Consider the following 22,215-nt stretch of genomic DNA (forward strand, 5'->3'; position numbering starts at 1 on the left):
GGCACATGGCAGAGTGTGGCGATGGAGACAGCAGCAATGGGAGGCCGTACGGAGACCCATGAGACACTCTGGACCTGGCAGCAGCATGAGGAGGCGGTACAGGGGCCCATAACAGATTACGGGCCTGGCAGCAGCAATGGGAGGCCCGTAATCTGCCAGCACCCTATGACAAAATGGAACCCACCAGCAGTGTGAGGAGACCTGAAAGTGGCACATGGCAGAGTGTGGCGATGGAGACAGCAGCAATGGGAGGCCGTACAGGGACCCATGAGACACTCTGGACCTGGCAGCAGCATGAGGAGGCGGTACAGGGGCCCATGACAGATTACGGGCCTGGCAGCAGCATGAGGAGTCGGTACGGGGGCCCATGGCAGATTACGGGCCTGGCAGCAGCAATGGGAGGCCCGTAATCTGCCAGCACCCTATGACAAAATGGAACCCACCAGCAGTGTGAGGAGACCTGAAAGTGGCACATGGCAGAGTGTGGCGATGGAGACAGCAGCAATGGGAGGCCGTACAGGGACCCATGAGACACTCTGGACCTGGCAGCAGCATGAGGAGGCGGTACAGGGGCCCATGGCAGATTACGGGCCTGGCAGCAGCAATGGGAGGCCCGTAATCTGCCAGCACCCTATGACAAAATGGAACCCACCAGCAGTGTGAGGAGACCTGAAAGTGGCACATGGCAGAGTGTGGCGATGGAGACAGCAGCAATGGGAGGCCGTACAGGGACCCATGACACACTCTGGACCTGGCAGCAGCAAGAGGAGGCGGTACAGGGGCCCATGGCAGAGTGGCGAAGCGTAAGCAGCTTAAATTGAAGGCCATACAGAGGCCTATGTTAAAAATAATAACATGTTTGGGGCATGATTCATGGCAGATTTAGTCAGTTGTGTCAGGAACTGGTGATTTGAAATCCAGACTAATCCACGCCTGATTCATTTTCACAAACGTGAGTCTCTCCACACTTTGGGTTGACAGTCGTGTCCTCCGCGGAGTTACAATACCTCCTGCCGCACTAAACACACGCTCCGATGCCACGCTACTGGCTAGGCATGACAGCCTTTCAAGGGCAAATTCAGCTAGTTGGGGCCAAAGGTCAAGTTTCGTTGCCCAGTAGTCAAGGGGATTGTCTACCTCGGTTGGCAGGGTGCTGTCCAAGTAGGCCCAAGCCTGTTGTTTGAGGTCCTGCTCCAGGTCCACCTGATGCTGCTGCTGCTGCGGCTGGTTAGTAGTTTCCTCACTGCGCTGGTGAAGAAAGCTACTCATCATCGACTGCAGACTGAGGCAGCCGCTGCTGGTGGAGCTGCCACTGCTCCTACCACCCCACCCCTCCCCTGCTGCCATGGCAACGGAACGCGAGTGCACAGGGCCCACAGTGTCTGAGGATGGACGTTGGCGCAGAAAGGCAGAGACCAACTGACTACATAGGTGGTTTTTATAGTACGTTATTTTGGCCTCCCTCTCAGCAGGTGTGAAAAAGGCCACCATTTTTGAACGGTAGCGAGGGTCCAACAAGGTGGACAGCCAAAAGTCATCCCTCTGTCTGATGGTTATTATTCGGCTGTCGCTACGCAAGCAACCGAGCATGCTATGGGCCATTTGTGCCAAGGAATGCGAGGGACTCCCTGCCTCCATCTCCACAGCATACTGCCACGGTGCGTCTGGGTCCTCTGTCTCCTCCTCCTCCTCCTCTGCCAGATGCTCCTGCTCCTCCACTCCTGTCCGCTGAGTGGAAAAACCACCCATTTCACTCAATAATTCCTGAGCACCAATGTCCTCCTCTACCTCCTCCTCTTCTTCCTATCCTGCCCCACAGGGGTCATGTGGCGTTGAGATCTGTGCGCCACGTCTACCGCACCCTGACCAGCCATTGTTAACAGCATTTGTTCCAGGACGTGCAACAGAGGAATGACGTCGTTCATCCCATAGTCCTGCCGACTCACGAATAGCGTGGCCTCCTCAAAGGGCCTGAGCAAGCGGCAGGTGTCACGCATGAGCTGCCAATGGCTGACATCTAAGTTACACAGGGGAGTACCTTTATCCGCTTGTAACATCAGGAAATCGGTGATGGCCTTTCGCTGTTCGTAAAGGCGGTCTAACATATGTAGGGTTGAATTCCACCTTGTTGCAACGTCGCAGATCAGGCGATGCTGTGGAATTCCGTTCTGCCGCTGCAGCTCAAGGAGGGTGTGCTTTGCGGTGTAGGAATGGCTGAAATGCATGCAAAGTTTACGTGACATTTTAAGGATGTCTTGCAGTGGGATGGTGGATTTTAGGAACCGCTTGACAACCAGATTGAACACGTGAGCCATGCATGGCGCATGGCACAACCTTCCTTGATGCAGAGCAGACACCATGTTCTTTCCGTTGTCAGTCAACATGGTTCCGATTTTCAGTTTGCGCGGAGACAGCCATCTGTCGATTTCTCTGTTCATTACACTCAGAAGTTCCTCCCCTGTGTGACTACATTCGCCAAGGCATACCAGGTGCAGCACAGCGTGACACCGTTGCGCCCTGCACATGTGATATGCCGGTCGGGTAATGGGACTTGGCACGGGGGTGGCGGCTGAGGACACGGCGGAAGAAGAGGTGGTAGAGGCGGACATCTTTGCTGGACCAAGGACGTGCAAACGTGGAGGCAAAAGCGGCGTGACCTGTCCAAGTTGCTGGTGCGGCTGTGCCGGCACCACGTTCACCCAGTGGGCCGTAAATGACATGTACTGTCCCTGACCGTAGTTACAGCTCCACACGTCGGCGCTGCCGTGCACTTTGGCAGAGACCGACATGCTCAAAGATTGGCCCACCATCTCTTCTACATGTGAATGCAGGGCTGGCACTGCCTTTTTGGCGAAGAAATGCCGGCTTGGCACTCTCCACCGTGGCTCGGCACAAGCCATCATTTCTCGGAAAGGTGCTGAGTCCACCACTTGGAAAGGGAGGGACTGCAGCACCAGCAACTTGGACAGGAGGACGTTCAGCTTCTGCACCGTCGGGTGCGTGCTCGCAAACTGTTGTCTCTTGGAAACGGATTCCAAGAAAGACTGCTGACGGAATCCGTGAAGAGGAGTAGCAGGAGAAGGAGCATCTGAACGAGCGGAAGATGCCAACGAGCGACAAATCCCCTCTGCAGAGGTGTTGGAGCCTTGACTGGCTGATAGAGGGCGATTGATGTCGGGTGACGGAGCAAGTAACGGAGCGGGTGATGGAGCGGGGGCTGGGGCAGGCAGAACCGCCGTATCTTTATCACGGTTTTCCCAGGCCACCGAATGGCGACGCTGCATATGCTGACGCAACGCTGTAGTCCCAACATGGGCCCCCTGGCCACGCTTGACTTTCTGGCCACATAGTCGACATACGGCTACGTTTACTTCCTCGGGCAGCTTGACGAAAAATTGCCACACCGCCGAGTAGGAAACTTTGCCCCCGCTACTCCTCACTGGCTGACTGGTACTTCCTCCGTGCACACTGGCACCACTACTGGCCGTGGTGGTAGGCTGCAGTGGAGCTGGTGCTCTACTCCGTGGCCGTTTGCCTCCACTGACACTGCTGCGACCCTGCTGCCTCCTGGGCAACCCACCGACTGTTTTGCTCGCTGCCAAGCTGGCACCCTCTTCTCCTGATGATGCGGAAGCAATAGCCTGATGACGACGAGGTTGCCAAGTGCGATCAGCCTCCTCATAATCAATTAGGGTCTCCGCCTCACTACTAGCCCCCTCGGCTGCGTGTGGGTCAGGAGACAGACCTGTCTCTAGACCGGCTACCGAGCCACTCTCCTCGCCAGTACTTCTTCACCTGGCTGCAGAAGAGGTGGATGTCTCCCCCCGTTCCTGACCGCCCTCTGTTAGCTCTTCCTCACTGTACAGTGGGACTGAGCCCACAGCATGCGATACTTCGCTTGGTGAGGGAACACCAAAGGACAAGGGCAGGTAGAGGACACGTGATTTCAGTGGGCTTGCTCCCGGGCCATGCCAACTAACGGTTGTGTCTGACGTACCCACCGACCGTTGGCTGTAGGTGTCAGAGGTGACCTGGGAAGAGGAAGACGACCGAGCCAACCAATCGATGACGGCAGGGTTGTCGGTGGAGACACGACCGCTGGATGACACCGGGAGCACTGGCCTCTGGCTGCGACTAGTGCTGCCTCGACCCCTTCCTCTGCTGCCACGTCTGCTCGCTCCTGAAACATTGCCTCCTCTGCCACTCATCTGCGTGTTGTCTGACATACTCTTTAATTCAACGATTCTGTGTCCCTGAGTAACGATTCTGTGTCCCTGAGTAACAATTCTGTGTCCCTGAGTAACAGTTCTGTGTCCCTCAGTAACAATTCTGTGTCCCTCAGTAACAATTCTGTGTCCCTCAGTAACAATTCTGTGTCTGTCCCTCAGTAACAATTCTGTGTCCCTCAGTAACAATTCTGTGTCACTCAGTAACAATTCTGTGTCTGTCCCTGAGTAACAATTCTGTGTCCCTGAGTAACAGTTCTGTGTCCCTGAGTAACAATTCTGTGTCCCTTAGTAACAGTTCTGTGTCCCTGAGTAACAATTCTGTGTCCCTCAGTAACAATTCTGTGTCCCTCAGTAACAATTCTGTGTCCCTGAGTAACAATTCTGTGTCTGTCCCTGAGTAACAATTCTGTGTCCCTCAGTAACAATTCTGTGTCCCTCAGTAACAATTCTGTGTCTGTCCCTGAGTAACAATTCTGTGTCCCTGAGTAACAGTTCTGTGTCCCTGAGTAACAGTTCTGTGTCCCTGAGTAACAATTCTGTGTCCCTGAGTAACAATTCTGTGTCCCTCAGTAACAATTCTGTGTCCCTCAGTAACAATTCTGTGTCCCTCAGTAACAATTCTGTGTCTGTCCCTGAGTAACAATTCTGTGTCCCTGAGTAACAGTTCTGTGTCCCTGAGTAACAATTCTGTGTCCCTGAGTAACAGTTCTGTGTCCCTGAGTAACAATTCTGTGTCCCTCAGTAACAATTCTGTGTCCCTCAGTAACAATTCTGTGTCCCTCATTAACAATTCTGTGTCTGTCCCTGAGTAACAATTCTGTGTCCCTCAGTAACAATTCTGTGTCCCTCAGTAACAATTCTGTGTCTGTCCTTGAGTAACAATTCTGTGTCCCTGAGTAACAGTTCTGTGTCCCTGAGTAACAATTCTTTGTCCCTGAGTAACAGTTCTGTGTCCCTGAGTAACAGTTCTGTGTCCCTGAGTAACAATTCTGTGTCCCTGAGTAACAATTCTGTGTCCCTCAGTAACAATTCTGTGTCCCTCAGTAACAATTCTGTGTCCCTGAGTAACAGTTCTGTGTCCCTGAGTAACAATTCTGTGTCCCTGAGTAACAGTTCTGTGTTCCTGAGTAACAATTCTGTATCCCTGAGTAACAATTCTGTGTCCCTGAGTAACAATTCTGTGTCCCTCAGTAACAATTCTGTGTCCCTCAGTAACAATTCTGTGTCTGTCCCTGAGTAACAATTCTGTGTCCCTGAGTAACAGTTCTGTGTCCCTGAGTAACAATTCTGTGTCCCTGAGTAACAGTTCTGTGTCCCTGAGTAACAATTCTGTGTCCCTCAGTAACAATTCTGTGTCCCTCAGTAACAATTCTGTGTCTGTCCCTGAGTAACAATTCTGTGTCCCTGAGTAACAGTTCTGTGTCCCTGAGTAACAGTTATGTGTCCCTGAGTATCAATTCTGTGTCCCTGAGTAACAATTCTGTGTCCCTCAGTAACAATTCTGTGTCCCTCAGTAACAATTCTGTGTCTGTCCCTGAGTAACAATTCTGTGTCCCTGAGTAACAGTTCTGTGTCTCTGAGTAACAATTCTGTGTCCCTGAGTAACAATTCTGTGTCCCTGAGTAACAATTCTGTGTCCCTCAGTAACAATTCTGTGTCCCTCAGTAACAATTCTGTGTCCCTCAGTAACAATTCTGTCTGTCCCTGAGTAACAATTCTGTGTCCCTGAGTAACAGTTCTGTGTCCCTGAGTAACAGTTCTGTGTCCCTGAGTAACAGTTCTGTGTCCCTGAGTAACAATTCTGTGTCCCTCAGTAACAATTCTGTGTCCCTCAGTAACAATTCTGTGTCTGTCCCTGAGTAACAATTCTGTGTCCCTGAGTAACAGTTCTGTGTCCCTGAGTAACAATTCTGTGTCCCTGAGTAACAATTCTGTGTCTGTCCCTGAGTAACAATTCTGTGTCCCTGAGTAACAATTCTGTGTCCCTCAGTAACAATTCTGTGTCCCTCAGTAACAATTCTGTGTCCCTCAGTAACAATTCTGTGTCTGTCCCTGAGTAACAATTCTGTGTCCCTCAGTAACAATTCGGTGTCCCTCAGTAACAATTCTGTGTCCCTCAGTAACAATTCTGTGTCTGTCCCTGAGTAACAGTTCTGTGTCCCTGAGTAACAGTTCTGTGTCCCTGAGTAACAGTTCTGTGTCCCTGAGTAACAGTTCTGTGTCTGTCCCTGAGTAACAATTCTGTGTCCCTCAGTAACAATTCTGTGTCCCTCAGTAACAATTCTGTGTCTGTCCCTGAGTAACAGTTCTGTGTCCCTGAGTAACAGTTCTGTGTCCCTGAGTAACAATTCTGTGTCCCTGAGTAACAGTTCTGTGTCCCTCAGTAACAATTCTGTGTCCCTCAGTAACAATTCTGTGTCCCTCAGTAACAATTCTGTGTCCCTCAGTAACAATTCTGTGTCTGTCCCTGAGTAACAATTCTGTGTCCCTGAGTAACAGTTCTGTGTCCCTGAGTAACAATTCTGTGTCCCTGAGTAACAATTCTGTGTCCCTAAGTAACGATTCTGTGTCCCTAAAGTATCTGTGGCCCTAACTCTGTCCCTAATACAGAGAGGTCTGTCTCTCTTGAATGACCGGAGGCAAATGGAGAATTGTAAGATGGCCGCAATTTATAGCTCCACCATTACACAGTGCTGGCTGGCTGCTGATTGGCTAATGCGATCACATGTCATGAATGAATGCATTATGGGTCAGCGCGCCTTGTCTGCGCGCCTTCCCAGAGATCCCCGCTCCGTCGCCACACATGTCGCCGCCATTTTTGGAAAAATTTCGATTCGCGCATCCGAAGTCTGCTAATTTTCGAACGAATTTTTCCTAATATTCGAAACGAATTCCACTTCGCCAAGTTCGATTCGCTCATCTCTAGTTATAAGCAACAACAGTGTAAAAACAAATCCCTTATCACCCTCCAAGAGTAGAAGAGTTTCACTATGGTGACACTGAAGTACTCCGGTGACAGTTTGTAAAAAAATAGTAAAAAAAAAATGAAATAAAAAATTATTTATGTATTCATTTTTTTACATACTGTCACCAGTCAGTATCACTCATCACTGTCACACCATATGATGACACTGTACTGCACATTGTAAAAAGGAGTAGTTTGAGGATATTTGTACTGTCCTGGCATTTTTGGGCTTCAAGTAATGAGATGAGAATGAGCCGTCTGTACATCAGGATTGATCAATTTTCAATCAGATTGATCAGATGCTATAACTTTCACACAGACTAAATAACATACACTGATTTGGATTATTTTTTACCAAAGAAATGTAGCAGAGGTTTTTACCTAAATTTATGAAGAAAGTTTATTTGTTTGTAAAATTTGATAACAGAAACTAAGAAAAATGTGTTTTTTACCACATTTTTGGTAATTTTTCATTTATATAGCAAAAAAAGTGGTGACTAACTACCACCAAAAGAAAGCTCTATTTGTGTGAAAAAAATGATAAAAATGTAATTTGCGTACAGTTTTGCATGACCGAGCAATTGGCAGTTAAAGTAGCACAGTACTGAATAGCAAAAAAACCTGCCATGGTCATGAATGGGTTAAGACCTTCAGGTGATATAAAAACCTTTTTTGTGCCAATCAATGGGTAAATAAAGTCCAAACTAAAGTCCACAATAAAATAAATAAATAATCTTCTTCTGTGTCCATTTAGTACCTCCAAATAACTCCAGTGTGTACCTCAAAATAAATAAATAAAATACTACATAGTGCATTACCTTTGATAACAACTAATAAATACTTCAAACACAAATGCGTGCAAAAACAAAAAAGATTCAAAATAAATATTTATGCTTTTTGATACTACAGTACATGGGCTTCCTTTCTATTCTATGAGGATGAGGAGACACTAGACATCTGCCTAAAAGGGGAACCCCACTTGTGTTTACTGAAGTGAAAGTCCAGGGAGTGATACTACACTGGAGTGGGAGTCCAGGGTATACTCTACAAGGCTTGTTTTCACTTTGAGAGGGTAATTGTATGCATTTCAGCTTTAGAAGTGTTCACGGATAGTGCACTAAATATAAACGTTTATTTATATTTAAGGTGTACACGGAATGATTCACGTTTCACGTGTTGCTCACGATTTGAATCTTTTTTGTTTTTGCACGCATTTGTGTTTGAAGTATTTATTAGTTGTTATCAAAGGTAATGCACTATGTAGTATTTTATTTATATATTTTGAGGTACACACTGGAGTTATGTACTAACTGGACACAGAAGAAGATTATTTATTTATTTTTTTGTGGACTTTAGTTTGGACTTTATTTACTCATTGACTGGCACAAAAAAAGTATTTATATTATTTTTCACTTTCAGGGGTGAAAGTGTGACATTTTGGACTCCTTTTTAGATTTGTGGGATTTTTGTTGGATTTACACAGCTGTAAGGTTTATTGTTTATTAATTTTTGGATACCGAAATCATATATTTGCGAAGACCTTCAGATGGTCAAGTGGTTAAAATACAATATCTACATTTAAAATATTTATCTCTGATTACTTGGATTTACAACATATCCTGAAAGACGTTAATGGAGATTTCTCCAACAGAGCCCAAGATAGCAGTGGAAACCTTCCCCACTGAATTCATTTTTTTTTTAAGTTTTGGTTAGAAATGCACTTTATCTTAACACTGCCAAGTTAGGAGGCTTTCATTGGGGAGGGGGGTTAATAATGAATGTAAATATCAGAGAAAAATGGACAAGCATTATATTCCAAAGCATATAAAATGATTTGTTACAATCAAGTCCAGATACCAACAGGCTTTTTATTAAAACCAATGTTAAAAATACGGTGGTAAAATACAGCATACTTACTCACATGGCCTATGAATATAGCAAGATGCATCTGTGATCACTCTAACGTCTGCCATGAAATGGATGGAGGCTTGACCAAAACACAAGAATTCTGAGATCCTTTTTTGGCTGCCACTGTGTGTTTAGATAGCTTGGCCTACCATAAGAGGGGCTCTGGATCTACTCCGCTCTCTTCAGCTCTCTGCTGTTCTTTTAGAAAAGAAGAGTTGAAATGAATTACCATAATAAAATACAATAGAGCACCCATGGAAAGCAATGAAAATGTTGGTGTTCACTTTACCCATTTGTGCAGATGGTTCCTACTTGGGCAGCAGAGTGACTAAATGGTTGGCACTTCTGCCTGGCAGTACTAGGATTGTTGGTTCGAATCCCAACAATGGCATCAACTGCCTGGAGTTTGCATGTTCTCCCTGTGCCTGTGTGGGTTTCCTCCAGGCCTGGACTGGCCATAGGGAACACCAGGCATCTGCCCACTGGGCTGGTGTTGCTGGACTGCATTTCCTTTGTGGGGCCCAAGGAAGCCAGGCTGCTCCTTAAGGCTGCGCTGCTCACCCAACCTCTCTGAAGCCAGCTGGCCACTCAGTTCACAGCATGGCTGTTGGAGCCAGGGCGTGGAAACTAGAGGTCAGCTGACCATGGAGGGGGAGGAGCTGCAGGAGACCCCATCGCCTGATGTCAGAATAGGTGTCTCTGCAGCTGCAGACACCATGGAGGTGGGCCCTGGCACTGATAAAGTGAGTGCCTGTATGCCAGACCTGCTAATTCTCTTTGTCAAGTTAAACTCCCTAGCATGTTATCCTGTGTGTGTCTGCACACATAGACTGTAATCAGCATTTTTGACAGGGGTTTTTTTGGCTGAAAAAAAATGGAACTAGTGGGTTTCTAGAGGAGTTTTTTAGCTGTGTAAATGCTGAAAAACGTGGTAAAACATGGTAAATCGCGGCAAACCGGCATTTTTGGACATTTTGTTGAGCAAAAAAAATTGTTTTGGGAGTAAAAAAATGCTGAAAAACGCAGCTAATTGCTAATGCAATAACACAAAAAAAATGCTGAAAACCTCATGTTTTTAACGTGACTTTACACACCTAAGGTTACCAGCGTTATTAAAATGCCCAGTGTGCATGGAGCCTTATTATCAACTGTCTGCTGGACACCTGTTTAATTAATAATTTGACTCATCTGTAGTTGAATTCTTGTTAATTAGGATTTTGTTGTCTAAAATTTAGCTTTGCTCCTAAGATTTTCATTGGGGTGTATTCATATTTGCAACATGGTCTTGAATGAATTTGTTATGAAAAATACTTTTTTGTATGTGGAAATTAACAAATCTTGTTTGCAATCAATGGCCCGCATTTGTGGGAGTATTTTGTAGTATAGTTTCCCATAGAAAATGCTGATAAGGAAAGGAAAGGTTTTCTGACAAATCTGTTGGGGTGTACCCATTTATGCTGAACACAGTATATTGTACATTCACATCATTATTTGCAATTTGGTTTAAAAAGAAAATGGGCTGCTCAGTCTAAAATGCCCGGGCCTAATTCTTGTCCCAGTCAGAGCCTGGTTTCCTCCCACATTCCAAAGACATGCTGGTAGGTTAATTGGATCATGTCTAAATTGGCCCTAGTATGTGTATGTATGAATGTAAGTTAGGGACCTTAGATTGTATGCCCCTTGAGGGTTAGGGACTGATGTGAATGTACAATATATATGTAAAGCACTGCATAAATTGACAGCGCTATATAAGTACCTGCAATAAATAATGATCTCAGACTCTGTACTCATCCAAAAAATTAATTTAAATATTTCATATAAATACAGAATTTTACTATTAGTAATTTAAATGTTACCTAACTGTACATAGGTCCATATGGCAAATTAATACAGCATATGTCATTGTGTTTCTAACTATGTTTATACCTCATTTCATATTAGGTTCTGTTCATCAAATATGATTTATTTTACAGCCATTTATTTCACAGCCAAGGCCTTTAAAATTGGCAAGCTTGAAAAAGGTCTTCAAACTACTCATCATTTACCATTAACAAGCCTGCGCTTGTGAACATTGTCACTTCACAAGCATCTATGGCTTTGATTTCTGTTTTGTTAAATGTATGATTATAGTAGGACACACACACACACTATATATATATTGTATCTCTATATGTGTGAAACATAAAATAGTGTGGCTATTGGGACAAATAGTCAATGGAACAAAATTGAGCCAGACTGAGTGCTGCTCAGCCATTTACAGGAATCCTTACATTTTCTGAATAAATAAAAGGCTTCCTCTGATTTACTAAGGTGAAGAGGTGGGCAGACGATGTTCCAATCTCAACCTCAGCCAAGTAGAAGAAGCTTTGTTTTCATTCAGAAACTGCAACTCTTCCTCAATTTTGTACCAGTAGCCAGGCTGGAATCACAGCACAAAATAACAGTTCAATCTATAACAAAAATAATGGCCATGGCCATATTTAGTCAATGACACTGATGATCACACCATTTTTTTCCCGAGGTCCTCCTTCACATCAATACCAGACCTTTATCAAGGATAAGACTGTCATGTAATTTTATGAGGACTGCTGTTGTTTTGTTTGTGAGAAGTCCCACATTAACATATAAAACAGGCATTCATCTAGGATACGGATCCAGTAGTGGGGAAGAGAATCTCCAAATCTCCATCCACTTTGTTTACAAACAGAATGAAACAGCCAGGAGGCAGCAGTTTAACCACTTCCCGACCACCCTATAGCAAAAATTCTGCTACAGGGCGGCACAGCCATGCAAAGCAGTGTGCTTACAGTGAAGCACAAGGACACAGCTTATAGTAAAACAGCACACAGTTAACCCTTTGATCACCCGCTCATGTTAACCCCTTCCTGCCCAGTGCCATTAGTATAGTGTCAGTGCTTTTTTTAAGCACTGATCACTGTATTGGTGTCACTGGGGATGTCAGTGACACCAAGTCAGTTCCCCCCAGTGTCAGAATGTCCACCACAGTCCCGCTATAAGTCGCTGATCTCCGCCATTACTAATAAAAAATGTAAAAAAATCCCAGTACCTATACTGCCATTTGTAAACGCTATAACTTTCATGTAAACTAAATAATTTACACATATTGGGATTTTTTTTAGCAAAGACATGTAGCAGAATACGTTTTGGCCTAAATTTATGATGAAATTTGAGTTTTTAAATTTTTTTACTGGACATGTTTAATAGCAAAAGTCAAAAATATTGTTTTTTTATCAAAATTCTCGGTCTATTTTTTATAGTGTAAAAAATAAAAAGCACACAGGCGATTAAATACCACCAAAAGAAAGTTCAATTCATTGGAAAAAAGGACGTAAATTCATTTGGGTGCAGCGTTGCATGACTGCGCAATTGTTAGTTAAAGTAACGCAGCTCCATAATGCAAAAAATGGCTTGGTCAGGAAGGGGGGCAAGTCCTCTGGAGGGCAAGTGGTTAATGGCATTTTTTTATTTGTAAATGTCAGTTTTGCTGCAGCAGATTGTATACATTGTGCAGATGTACTATTTCACAGGCAGACTGAAAGCTTATCCAGCTACATTATTTCAAGGAATTTTGTATTTTTAATTTTTCACTTTAAGCAAAAATAAAATGTCTGCTCCATTTGGCTACTCACCTTTGTGCCCTGGTCTCATGCTCTTCCCAATGCCCCCTTAATAAATGGGCCGAGATTGAGTGGCTACAGATAAGTCCAACACACCCCTGCTCTCTACTCTGGTCCTCAACCAACCTTGAAACCACCTCTTACAAATGTCTCCTTCTTGGGCCCATGCATTTCACGTTATCTATCTGGAGGCGGTGTGGGGTTAGATTCACCCTGACTTCTCACTGTTCCCCTCCTGACCAATGTTATACTTAATCCCAGTCTCCCAGATAGCTGGGCTGAGGCCAATCTATTTCAGTTGCAACTCTTGGTCCACCCAGTGACCCGCAAGCGTAAATCTTTTTCTGAGCTTCAAAAAGCCACTCATATGTCTCCTCACCAATATTATGTTTATCTACAGATACGTCACTTTTTTTCCTCTTAAGCCTCCTCTCTAACCCTTGAGAAGCTTACTACCTTTGAAAGCATCTGCATTCAGGGTCCGTACCAACGGGGCATAATTTCCTCTACTTATAAACTGCTTCAAGATGCCTGCCCCCTTACTAATGATACATGCCTTTATATGTGCAAATGACCCTGAATCCTCCAACGTGATATTGCCTTGGATCAATGGAATAGGACTTGGGAGGCTGCCTCCAGGTCTTCTATATGTGTAGTATATTAAAAAAACACTTATAAAATACTGATGATTTGATATAAGTCTCCTGAGGTTCCTCATACTCGCAATCCGAATGCTTCTCCTGCCTGCTGGCGATGTGGCAAGGAAATTGGCACTCTCTTCCACATTTTCTGGACTTTCCAGCACATCTCACCTTTTTGGAGAGAGGTCCTTAACCTTTACAGCTACTCATACAGGCTCCTGTCACATTTGAGTCCATCCACTTTTTATTGGGCCTACCTTTTTCAGTCCTCTCCAAATTTGCCAGGAAAGTATCTTCCCATGTTTTAGCAGTGGCCAGGAGAACCATTCCCATGCATTGGCTTTCTACTATGCCTCCTACACTGTCAGAATCGGTGAAGGTTATAGCAGAGATTAGAAGAATGGAGTACCATACTGCTCTATATGCTAATGCTGTCCCCACCTTTGAGGCAGTTTGGGAACTGTGGGATTTTTTCATTTCTGATTTACCTACTTAACTGTCTGAAAATGATGGCAAATCACTGTTATATACTGACATTGTATGTACCTATATACCTCTCATCGATGAGCCTCTTTCTTTGTTCTTTACTGTTTATTTCACAATTTATGCAATTCTGTTTGTTGTAAACATTTTGAAAATCAATAAAAAGTAAATTATAAAAAAAAAAAGTCTGCTCGCTGCAAAATGAACTTTAAAAAGTGCTTTGGTACATGACCCCCAGTGCAAAGTCCCCGTCCCCCCCGTGCTATTTGTTTGAAAATACCTTGAAAATGGCTATTATTGATTCCTAAGATTTGGCCTCCTTTCACTTCAATGGGGTTTGGACTCGGCATCCAAACTTCAGTAATGTTCGGCAAACCCATTCTGGACCTAACCCAGATACAGTGGATATAAAAAGTCTACACACCGCTGTTAAAATGTCAGGTTTCTGTGATGTAAAAAAATGAGACAAAGGTAAATAATTTCAGAACTTTTTCCACCTTTAATGTGATCTATATCTTTTAGGGGAGGGGGGAATAAACATAAAAAACTAAAATAATGTGGCTGCATAAGTGTTCACAACCTCTTATAACTGGGGATGTAGCTGTGTTCAGAATTAAGCAATCACATTCAAAATCATATTAAATAGGAGTCAGTACACATCTGCCATCATTTAAAGTGCCTCTGATTAACTTCAAATAAAGTTCAGCTGTTAAAGGTGGAAAAAGTTCTCAAATGATTTATCTTTGTCTAATTTTTTTACATCACAAAAACCTGACATTTTAACAGGGGTGTGTAGACTTTTTATACCCACTGTATCTTTGACTCAAGACTAATTCCTTGCCTATTAGTCTTAAAAAATGTCCAACACTGATTTTAAAGATTCCAGTCCCATTTACTCCCAATAATCTAAATATAGAACAGGCATTGACAACTAACTGACTTGTAAATCACATAATAGAGCAGCAAGTCCAATTTCAGTTTTCAGTGGCATGATTCACTATTTTTGATGCATCAAAATGCAGTTTATATCACTGCATTTGTTTTGGTTGCTCTATATGACATGGGTTAGATTTCAGATAAAATAACTTTTCATTACCTTCTGATCTACCTACACTTTCAAATCTATAGAAAACACACTGTGGGCATCCTAACTGAATAGATATTACAAAGATCATCAGGTAAAAACATTTCCAAATTGCTGGAAAGTCATTTTCAGCAATATATTCAATCTTGATTTACATTTTTTGCAAAATTTTGCAAAGGAGTAAGTAACAGGAGACATACATTGGGTAAAATGTAAACTTCATTCAAAAGAATTATAGACTGATATAGATCATTAGAAATAATGAATGCTATTGCGATATTTGACATCAAACAACACAGAGGGTATTTTGTCTTACTCTTCAGGACAATGTGAATGAGATAGGTATGTATGCAAAGGGTTTATTTAGAAACTGGATAGTAATATTCCTGAAAGCATACAAATATTAGGAATGGATTTTGTCTACTGACAAGAAAGTATCATTTAGAGTCCTAATAGTGTAAGGCCTCTTTCAGATGGGACAGACCTGTCAGCGGATCCGCCCGCTCCACTGAGCAGGTGGATGACAGATCTGTGTCCGCTCCGCTGCTGCAGATCGGACACAGACACTGCCCGTTGTCTTCTATGGGGTGGTCGGATGGAAATGGATCACCTGTCCATTTCCATCCAATCCACTAGACGGATGGGGAATGGATCGCCATCTGTCTGTTTGAGGCATACGGGATCAGATCAGCTGCCGTCAGGTGTCAGCAGACACTTGTCCATTGACACCTGCTGCTCCATATACATCTATGGATGAAAAACTGACAGACAGACTCGATTGGACCATCAGTGTGAAAGGGGCCTGAAGAAAAACTTGCTTATATAAGATATTAGTTTGTTTTCATTGGTCATAGCTCATCCAAAAACAGATTAACCGTTCATTTTAACCCTAATGGAAGCTGGGCTTAAAAATGACCAGTTCCCTTGGCAGAAAAACATTCACATACAGCATTTGTGTACACTATTTAGGCGCGTTTAGGAGTGTTTAGCGTTTTTTCTACTAGAAAGCTTCAATCAAAAATGCAAACCAGAAGGGTTTTTTTCTGCTTTCAAACACTGAGCCTAAAATTTACCTCTAATCGTTCTAAAGCGCATGGACACATAGGGTAACACTGAGATGCTTCTACAAGCAAAACACAAAACTCCTGTAGAAGCAGCAATTTTTAATCCAGTGTGCATGGAGCCTTATAATGTCAGGCATGGTGCACAGAAAAAAAACAATATCAGTCTACAGATGTTTTACAGAAAATTCATCAGTCTACAGAAAAAGTGCCTGTTCGGTAACTGAAATAAGCACATTTCCTTACTTTTATTCCAGCTATCCAATAAAAAAAAGAGATAATCAGTAGCCTTTGTCTGCCTATTTATAATAAATCCACTCTTCACTAAGAAGGTGCGTATAGTCATACTTTAATCTGTGTGTACCAACAAAATACCAAGAATGAGTTGGTGCCAACAAAATAGAATTGAAACTAAATACCAAAACATGAGACATAAAACATTTCATACTTATATAGTTTAAGTAATACATTTAGCCTTTAACCACTTCAATACCAGGCACCCCCCTCCTGCCCAGTTTAATTTTCAGCGTTCATTGCTGTTGATCTTTTAATGACTGGGTTAATTATTTTTTGCTAAATAAAGAAACAAACAAAAATTTAAAAAAAAAAGCATTTTCTTTATTTCTGTTATAAAATTTTGCAAATAAATAATCTATCTTGATAAATTTAGGCCGAGATGTGTACTGCTACATTTCTTTGGAGAAAATAACCCAAATCAGTGTTTATTATTTAGTTTGTAGGAAAATTAAAGAATCCACAAACTATGGTATATATATCTGAAAACTGATCAGTCCTGATGTACTGATGGCAGATCTAATTTCTTGAGGTCCAAAAATGCCAGGGCAATACAAATATCCCCCTAATTACCCCTTTTTGGAAAGTAGACAGTCCAAGGTATTTAGTAAGAGGCATGGCTAGTTTTTGAAGTTGTAATTTTGGTCACATTTTTTTAGAAAATGAAAAACAGCTGTGAAAAATGTAGAATAGTCTCCCTCAATAGGTGGTTCTGACTAGCTCAGTAGATTGTTTTAGAAAAGGCCTGGATTCTTTCCTAAATGAACATAATATAACTGGATATAATATTTATAGGTAATGTTTATATAGTTGATCTAACTATATATCCTATTGCCTCTTGGGTGATCAAGAAGGATATTTTCCCCTGATGCAGCAAATTGGATCATGCTTTATTGTTTTTTGTTTTTGCCTTCCTCTACATCAACTGTGGGTAAAGGATTGTGTATATAGGATTGTATATTTTTTTCCCTTTTATTAGTTGAACTATATGGACTTGTGTCTTTTTTCAACCAGACTAACTATGTAAGAAATTAAAAAACATGTTTATACTTTTTTTATATGCTGTTACCAGTGCAGTGCAGCATCATCATATAACTGGTGTGTCAGTGATCAGGAACACTAACAGTATGTAAAATAAATTTAAATTAAATTTTTAAAAAATAAAAAAATACAATTTTATTTTTAATTACTTTTCCCCCATTTTGTTTACAATTTTTATTACTACACTATGACCAGAGCAATATAATGTTACCATATTAACATTGTACTACTCTGGGGAAGTGATCAGAATTTTGTTTCTTTTTCACACATTATATTTGTTTACACCACTGAATTTCACTGTTGTAGGCAACCATCTTTACTGAATAAAATTGATTAATTCAGTGTTTGTGGATAGCTGTGATTGGCTACAGCTAATCACGTGGTGCAGATGGGTTGTGATTGGCCCTGTCTGTACCATTCGGTCACTGTTACCAATCACAGAAATCAACTCAATAGTACACAATGGATGGCATGAATGAAAGCCATCCATTGTATACAGTTGTCAGGTGATTTGCTGTAATTGGTCACAGCGATCACATGGTACTGGCAGTGGCCAGTACACTGATTGGTCAGCCGCTGTGTGTGATCGGAAGCCGCGATTGACAGATCACGCCACAGCACAGCCAGTGGGGCATGCGCGAGGTGCATTCTGGAAGGACGTCATATAATGCCCACCTGGAACAGTAGTCAAATGATGGCCGGGTGGGAACTGGTTAAAGTAGAATTCCAGTCACCTTCAGTGTAGAGGAAAGGCAGCGACAATGGCTGCAGAGCCTGTACAATTACATTACCAATAGGCTTACTATGGGCAGCCGTTGTCAGCTGTCCCTCCTCTACACTGAAGCAGGTGCTGAAAGCCAGTCATGTGACCTGACCAGGGAGGCCTCAGATTAGGTATATTTTTTTATCTTTTCTTTTACAGGGTAGATAGAATAGTCTTAGAATGTGTATGGGAGTAGATCTAGCCTTAGAATTTGACTGGAATTACACTTTAAAGTTAGTACCACTTTCAGGTTGAAAAAGTTCAACTTTTTACAATTCTTTCAAATACTATTGCAAATTTTTTTTTTACCTTAATCCAAAAGGACAAAGTTTTCATTGTCTTGATTAGAATATTTTTCTGTTAGCATTTTGTAATTATAACACTGAAAATCATAATTTGCAAGAAAATAAACTAGTCCTTTTAACTTGGTTTCCATATTACTACTGGAAAAATATTCCACTTCTTTAATACTCCTACAGTAAAGAATCCCTTCCTGAAAAAACATCTTTTTTCCATGTCCATCGGTTGTCCCATTGTCCTTTGTACAGTTCTTGGGATAAAAAATGCATTTGCCAAATCTATACATTGATTGATATACATATTTGAACATTTAGTTAAATCAACACTAGGACTTCTTTTCTCCAAAATACCTAATCTTTCACTGTAAATAATATTTTATATATTTTTTATTATTTAGTTACCTGCCTCTGAACCATCCCCAAAACTAGACCTCACCAAGAACTAGCTTTACACAGAGATTACCAAAGTCCATCTGAGATTCATGGTAATATATGGAAAGCCTACATTTGTTCATGGCAGCTGATGACCCCTCATGTATGTATAAACACAAAAAAGAGAAAATGCAAGGAGGTCATCAATCCTGAGAGAGGTGGGGTGAAAATGGAAGGCTCTATAAATGCTAATGCATAAAGCAAATTCCCCAGCACTTATTGCTGCTAGCACTTTATGTGCACAGCAGATTTTTCAAAGGCCTGGAAGTGCATACTATAAAGGGAGGGAGGGTAGAGGGATACAATATTGCTTGTTACCTATGCTCAATCTATGTGAGTGTTACTTATGTGGAAATTATAGGTGATCCAGGATTTAGGATGGTGGTGATTCACAGATTTGGATGCCCAAATCCAAATTTCAGGTTTATTTTTAGTGTTTTGGATTTTCAAAAGACTTCTGAGAGAAAGAGACCAATGGCTGCTTCAAAGGATGTCTCTGTCTTCTGCAATTATCTGAGCACCCGTAGTGTGGCTGCCAGTGCCACTAGATCCCACCCTTCTATCTTAAAGTTCCTGGTGAAATTTTAAAGGAAGTGCATCATACTGCTTTTTGTGGCCTCATCATCCCTTAGATAGAACTACTGGGAGCTTCCTGAACCATTCTGAACTATTTTGCATCATCTGCTACTCTTTGATACACACTTCTTTGAGCCTGATTTTCTGTTGACTTCAGTGGAACTTCAGGTTCAGAAATTCTGCATTTCAAATGTGCATGAATTTTTCTTAAATTTGACCAAACCCCAACTGGTCACATTTTTGGGGGATTCCACTCTCCCCGATAGAGAAAACTTCAGACAGCTGCATCAACAGTTTCCCATAGTTCAATCAAATTTGAACATTTCTCACTGGGTACAATGGATAGATGAAAATCTTTTACAAGCACAAATGAGCAAGATATGCAATAAACATTTACAAACTTGATTATTTGCTTTACATTGTAAGAAAAATGGATCTGGGCTTTAATGCCTTACCAAATACAGAATGTATCTTCAGTCTAATATTAGATGAACAACATAATGAAAGAAAAAGAAGCACTACAAAAATGGGTTTGGTAACAATCAGCATAATATGCAATCAGTATGTGCACGGTCCTTTTGATACAACCATATTATGAATCCGTCATGTGGTTTCTACTTTTGTACTTCGTTTCCAAGTGCATTTGCTGCAGCAGTTATAAGCCACTGCTTGTTTTGTGGGTTTTTTGATCTTGGTTGCTTTTCTGAAAAAAAAACGTTGTCATGGTTAAAATGAAAAGATCAGTCATGCTGAACCTATATATCATATACAATATTGGCCAGATATCTTTGATCTGATTTCCCAGGACCACCCATGACCATTAGTGTGAAATTCATCTGAACTTTTAGGTCCACGCTCTTGTCTCAGTTATCATAAAGAACTATTCCTTTGCAATTTTGTTTGTTTTACACAAAATACAAAGAAATATGAGAAAGAGGCCTCTTCTATTGCAGGCAGAGAAGTGATACTTTATTAAATGATGGTCAAAGTTTAGAAATTTAACAGGGATATTTTGTTGTGGGATCCCTTGAGATATAATCAGATGATGAAATCCATAAGTTAAAGCTAAAACTTACCTGAGCCCCATCGAGATCCAGTGATGTACACGACAGCCTCGGCTGTCCCAGGTCTCTGCATCCTCATTGGCTGAGACAGTAAGTGGAAGCCATTAGCTCCCGCTGCTGTCGATCACAGCCAGTCATCCAATGAGCAGAGAGAGGGGCGCAGTCAAGCTGCTGCTCCATGTGTGAATGGAAAAGCTGCTTGCTATTGGGGCACTAGACAGAAAGGAGGAGCCAGGAGAGCCTGCAGGGGACCCGATAAAAGGAGGGTCCAGGTTGCTCTGTGCAAAACCAGTACACAGAGCAGGTAAGTATAGACATGTTTGTTATTTTACAAAAAAAAAATGAACGTTTAATATCCCTTTAATTTTTTTTTTAGTAGTAATTACAGTACAAGTACAAGTTATACATAGATGGCAATTCTTCAACATAAGTCAATTACAATTTGAAGATCACAAACAGAAAAATAAAGAATATAGAACTTGGGGAAAGAATAGGGAAAGGGGGGGAGTATTTAAATTTTAAGGAACAAAAAAATATGATTTTTTATGTATTCTTTTAGCCTGGGTTCACATATGTGTGGTGTGGTATATCGCATATGATTTGCACAGGAACCGCCCCACATTCCTGTGCAAATCACATGTGATTTGTGTGTGGTGCGATTGGAGCTATACATTTTGTATGGCTCTATTCGCACTGCACCCACACCAAAAACGTGCAGGACCCTTTTTTGGGTCCGCACTAGAATTGGATCACTTAGGTATTCACACCTATGTGATCTAATTCTGTACATCGCATCGCGTTTTGCCGACCGTTTTCGGGGTGTTGTTAACTTAACATATACGCCTGCAGCGGTTCACATGAACGGGGTGCAATTCTGATGTGGTGCTGAATTTGCACAGAAAACGCTGCGAATTCCGCACCGCTTCAGTGTGAACCAGGGCTTAAGAGTTTGTTTTACATGAGAATAATGCAGCAGGAAGGGTGGAGCTCTATATCATGGAGGTCAGACAGGCAATAGACAGCAAATTCTGAGGACTGGATAGATTTAAGAAGTCACAAGATGATTCAGCCTACCAGCATCCACTCATAATGGAAATATCAGTTTTTGGCTGTACTGATCCTTTAAAGCATGACTCAACCTCTCTGACATGTTTGACATTGTAGAGCATTTTTTATGCACAAGGGCAAATGCTGAGATTTTGACTGTTACTGTTAAGAGATTTTTTCCCTTCAGGCATATTAAATATTTCATAAACAATTCTGTCTAACAATGTTACATATTTACCAGAAGGAGTTAGTATAAATTCTTCCTTCCGTTTTCCAATAAGCGTTGATGGTATTTGTTAATGCTTATGGTGATCATACCATACCTTATAATGAATAAAAAAAATACAAAACAGTTCTTAAAGTTGAACTCCAGTGGAAGAGCTAAGAATATTTGAAAAGCTCAGCACTGTGGTTTATAGATATATATACAGTATATTTTAAAGCAACAGTATGAGACTATGGTAATGCCATGCCACTGCTTTTGTGGCAATAGTGCTTCTGTAACCTAACCTCCACACATCTGCTACGTCGGAGTAACTGCTGAACATCAACCCACCAAAATACATAAAAACCTCCAACTCTGTAAGAAAAAAGTTACTTTCCCCTATTTCTTTTCTTGCAACATATAATGTGTCAATAACAGGAGCATTTTAAAGTGCACTTGTCCTTTTTCCCCCTACTCCCACTGAC

This window comes from Staurois parvus, unplaced genomic scaffold (genome assembly GCF_062004578.1).
Source record: "Staurois parvus isolate SC_StPar_1 unplaced genomic scaffold, SC_StPar_1.0 ptg000229l, whole genome shotgun sequence".
NCBI classification, from domain to species: Eukaryota; Metazoa; Chordata; class Amphibia; order Anura; family Ranidae; genus Staurois; species Staurois parvus.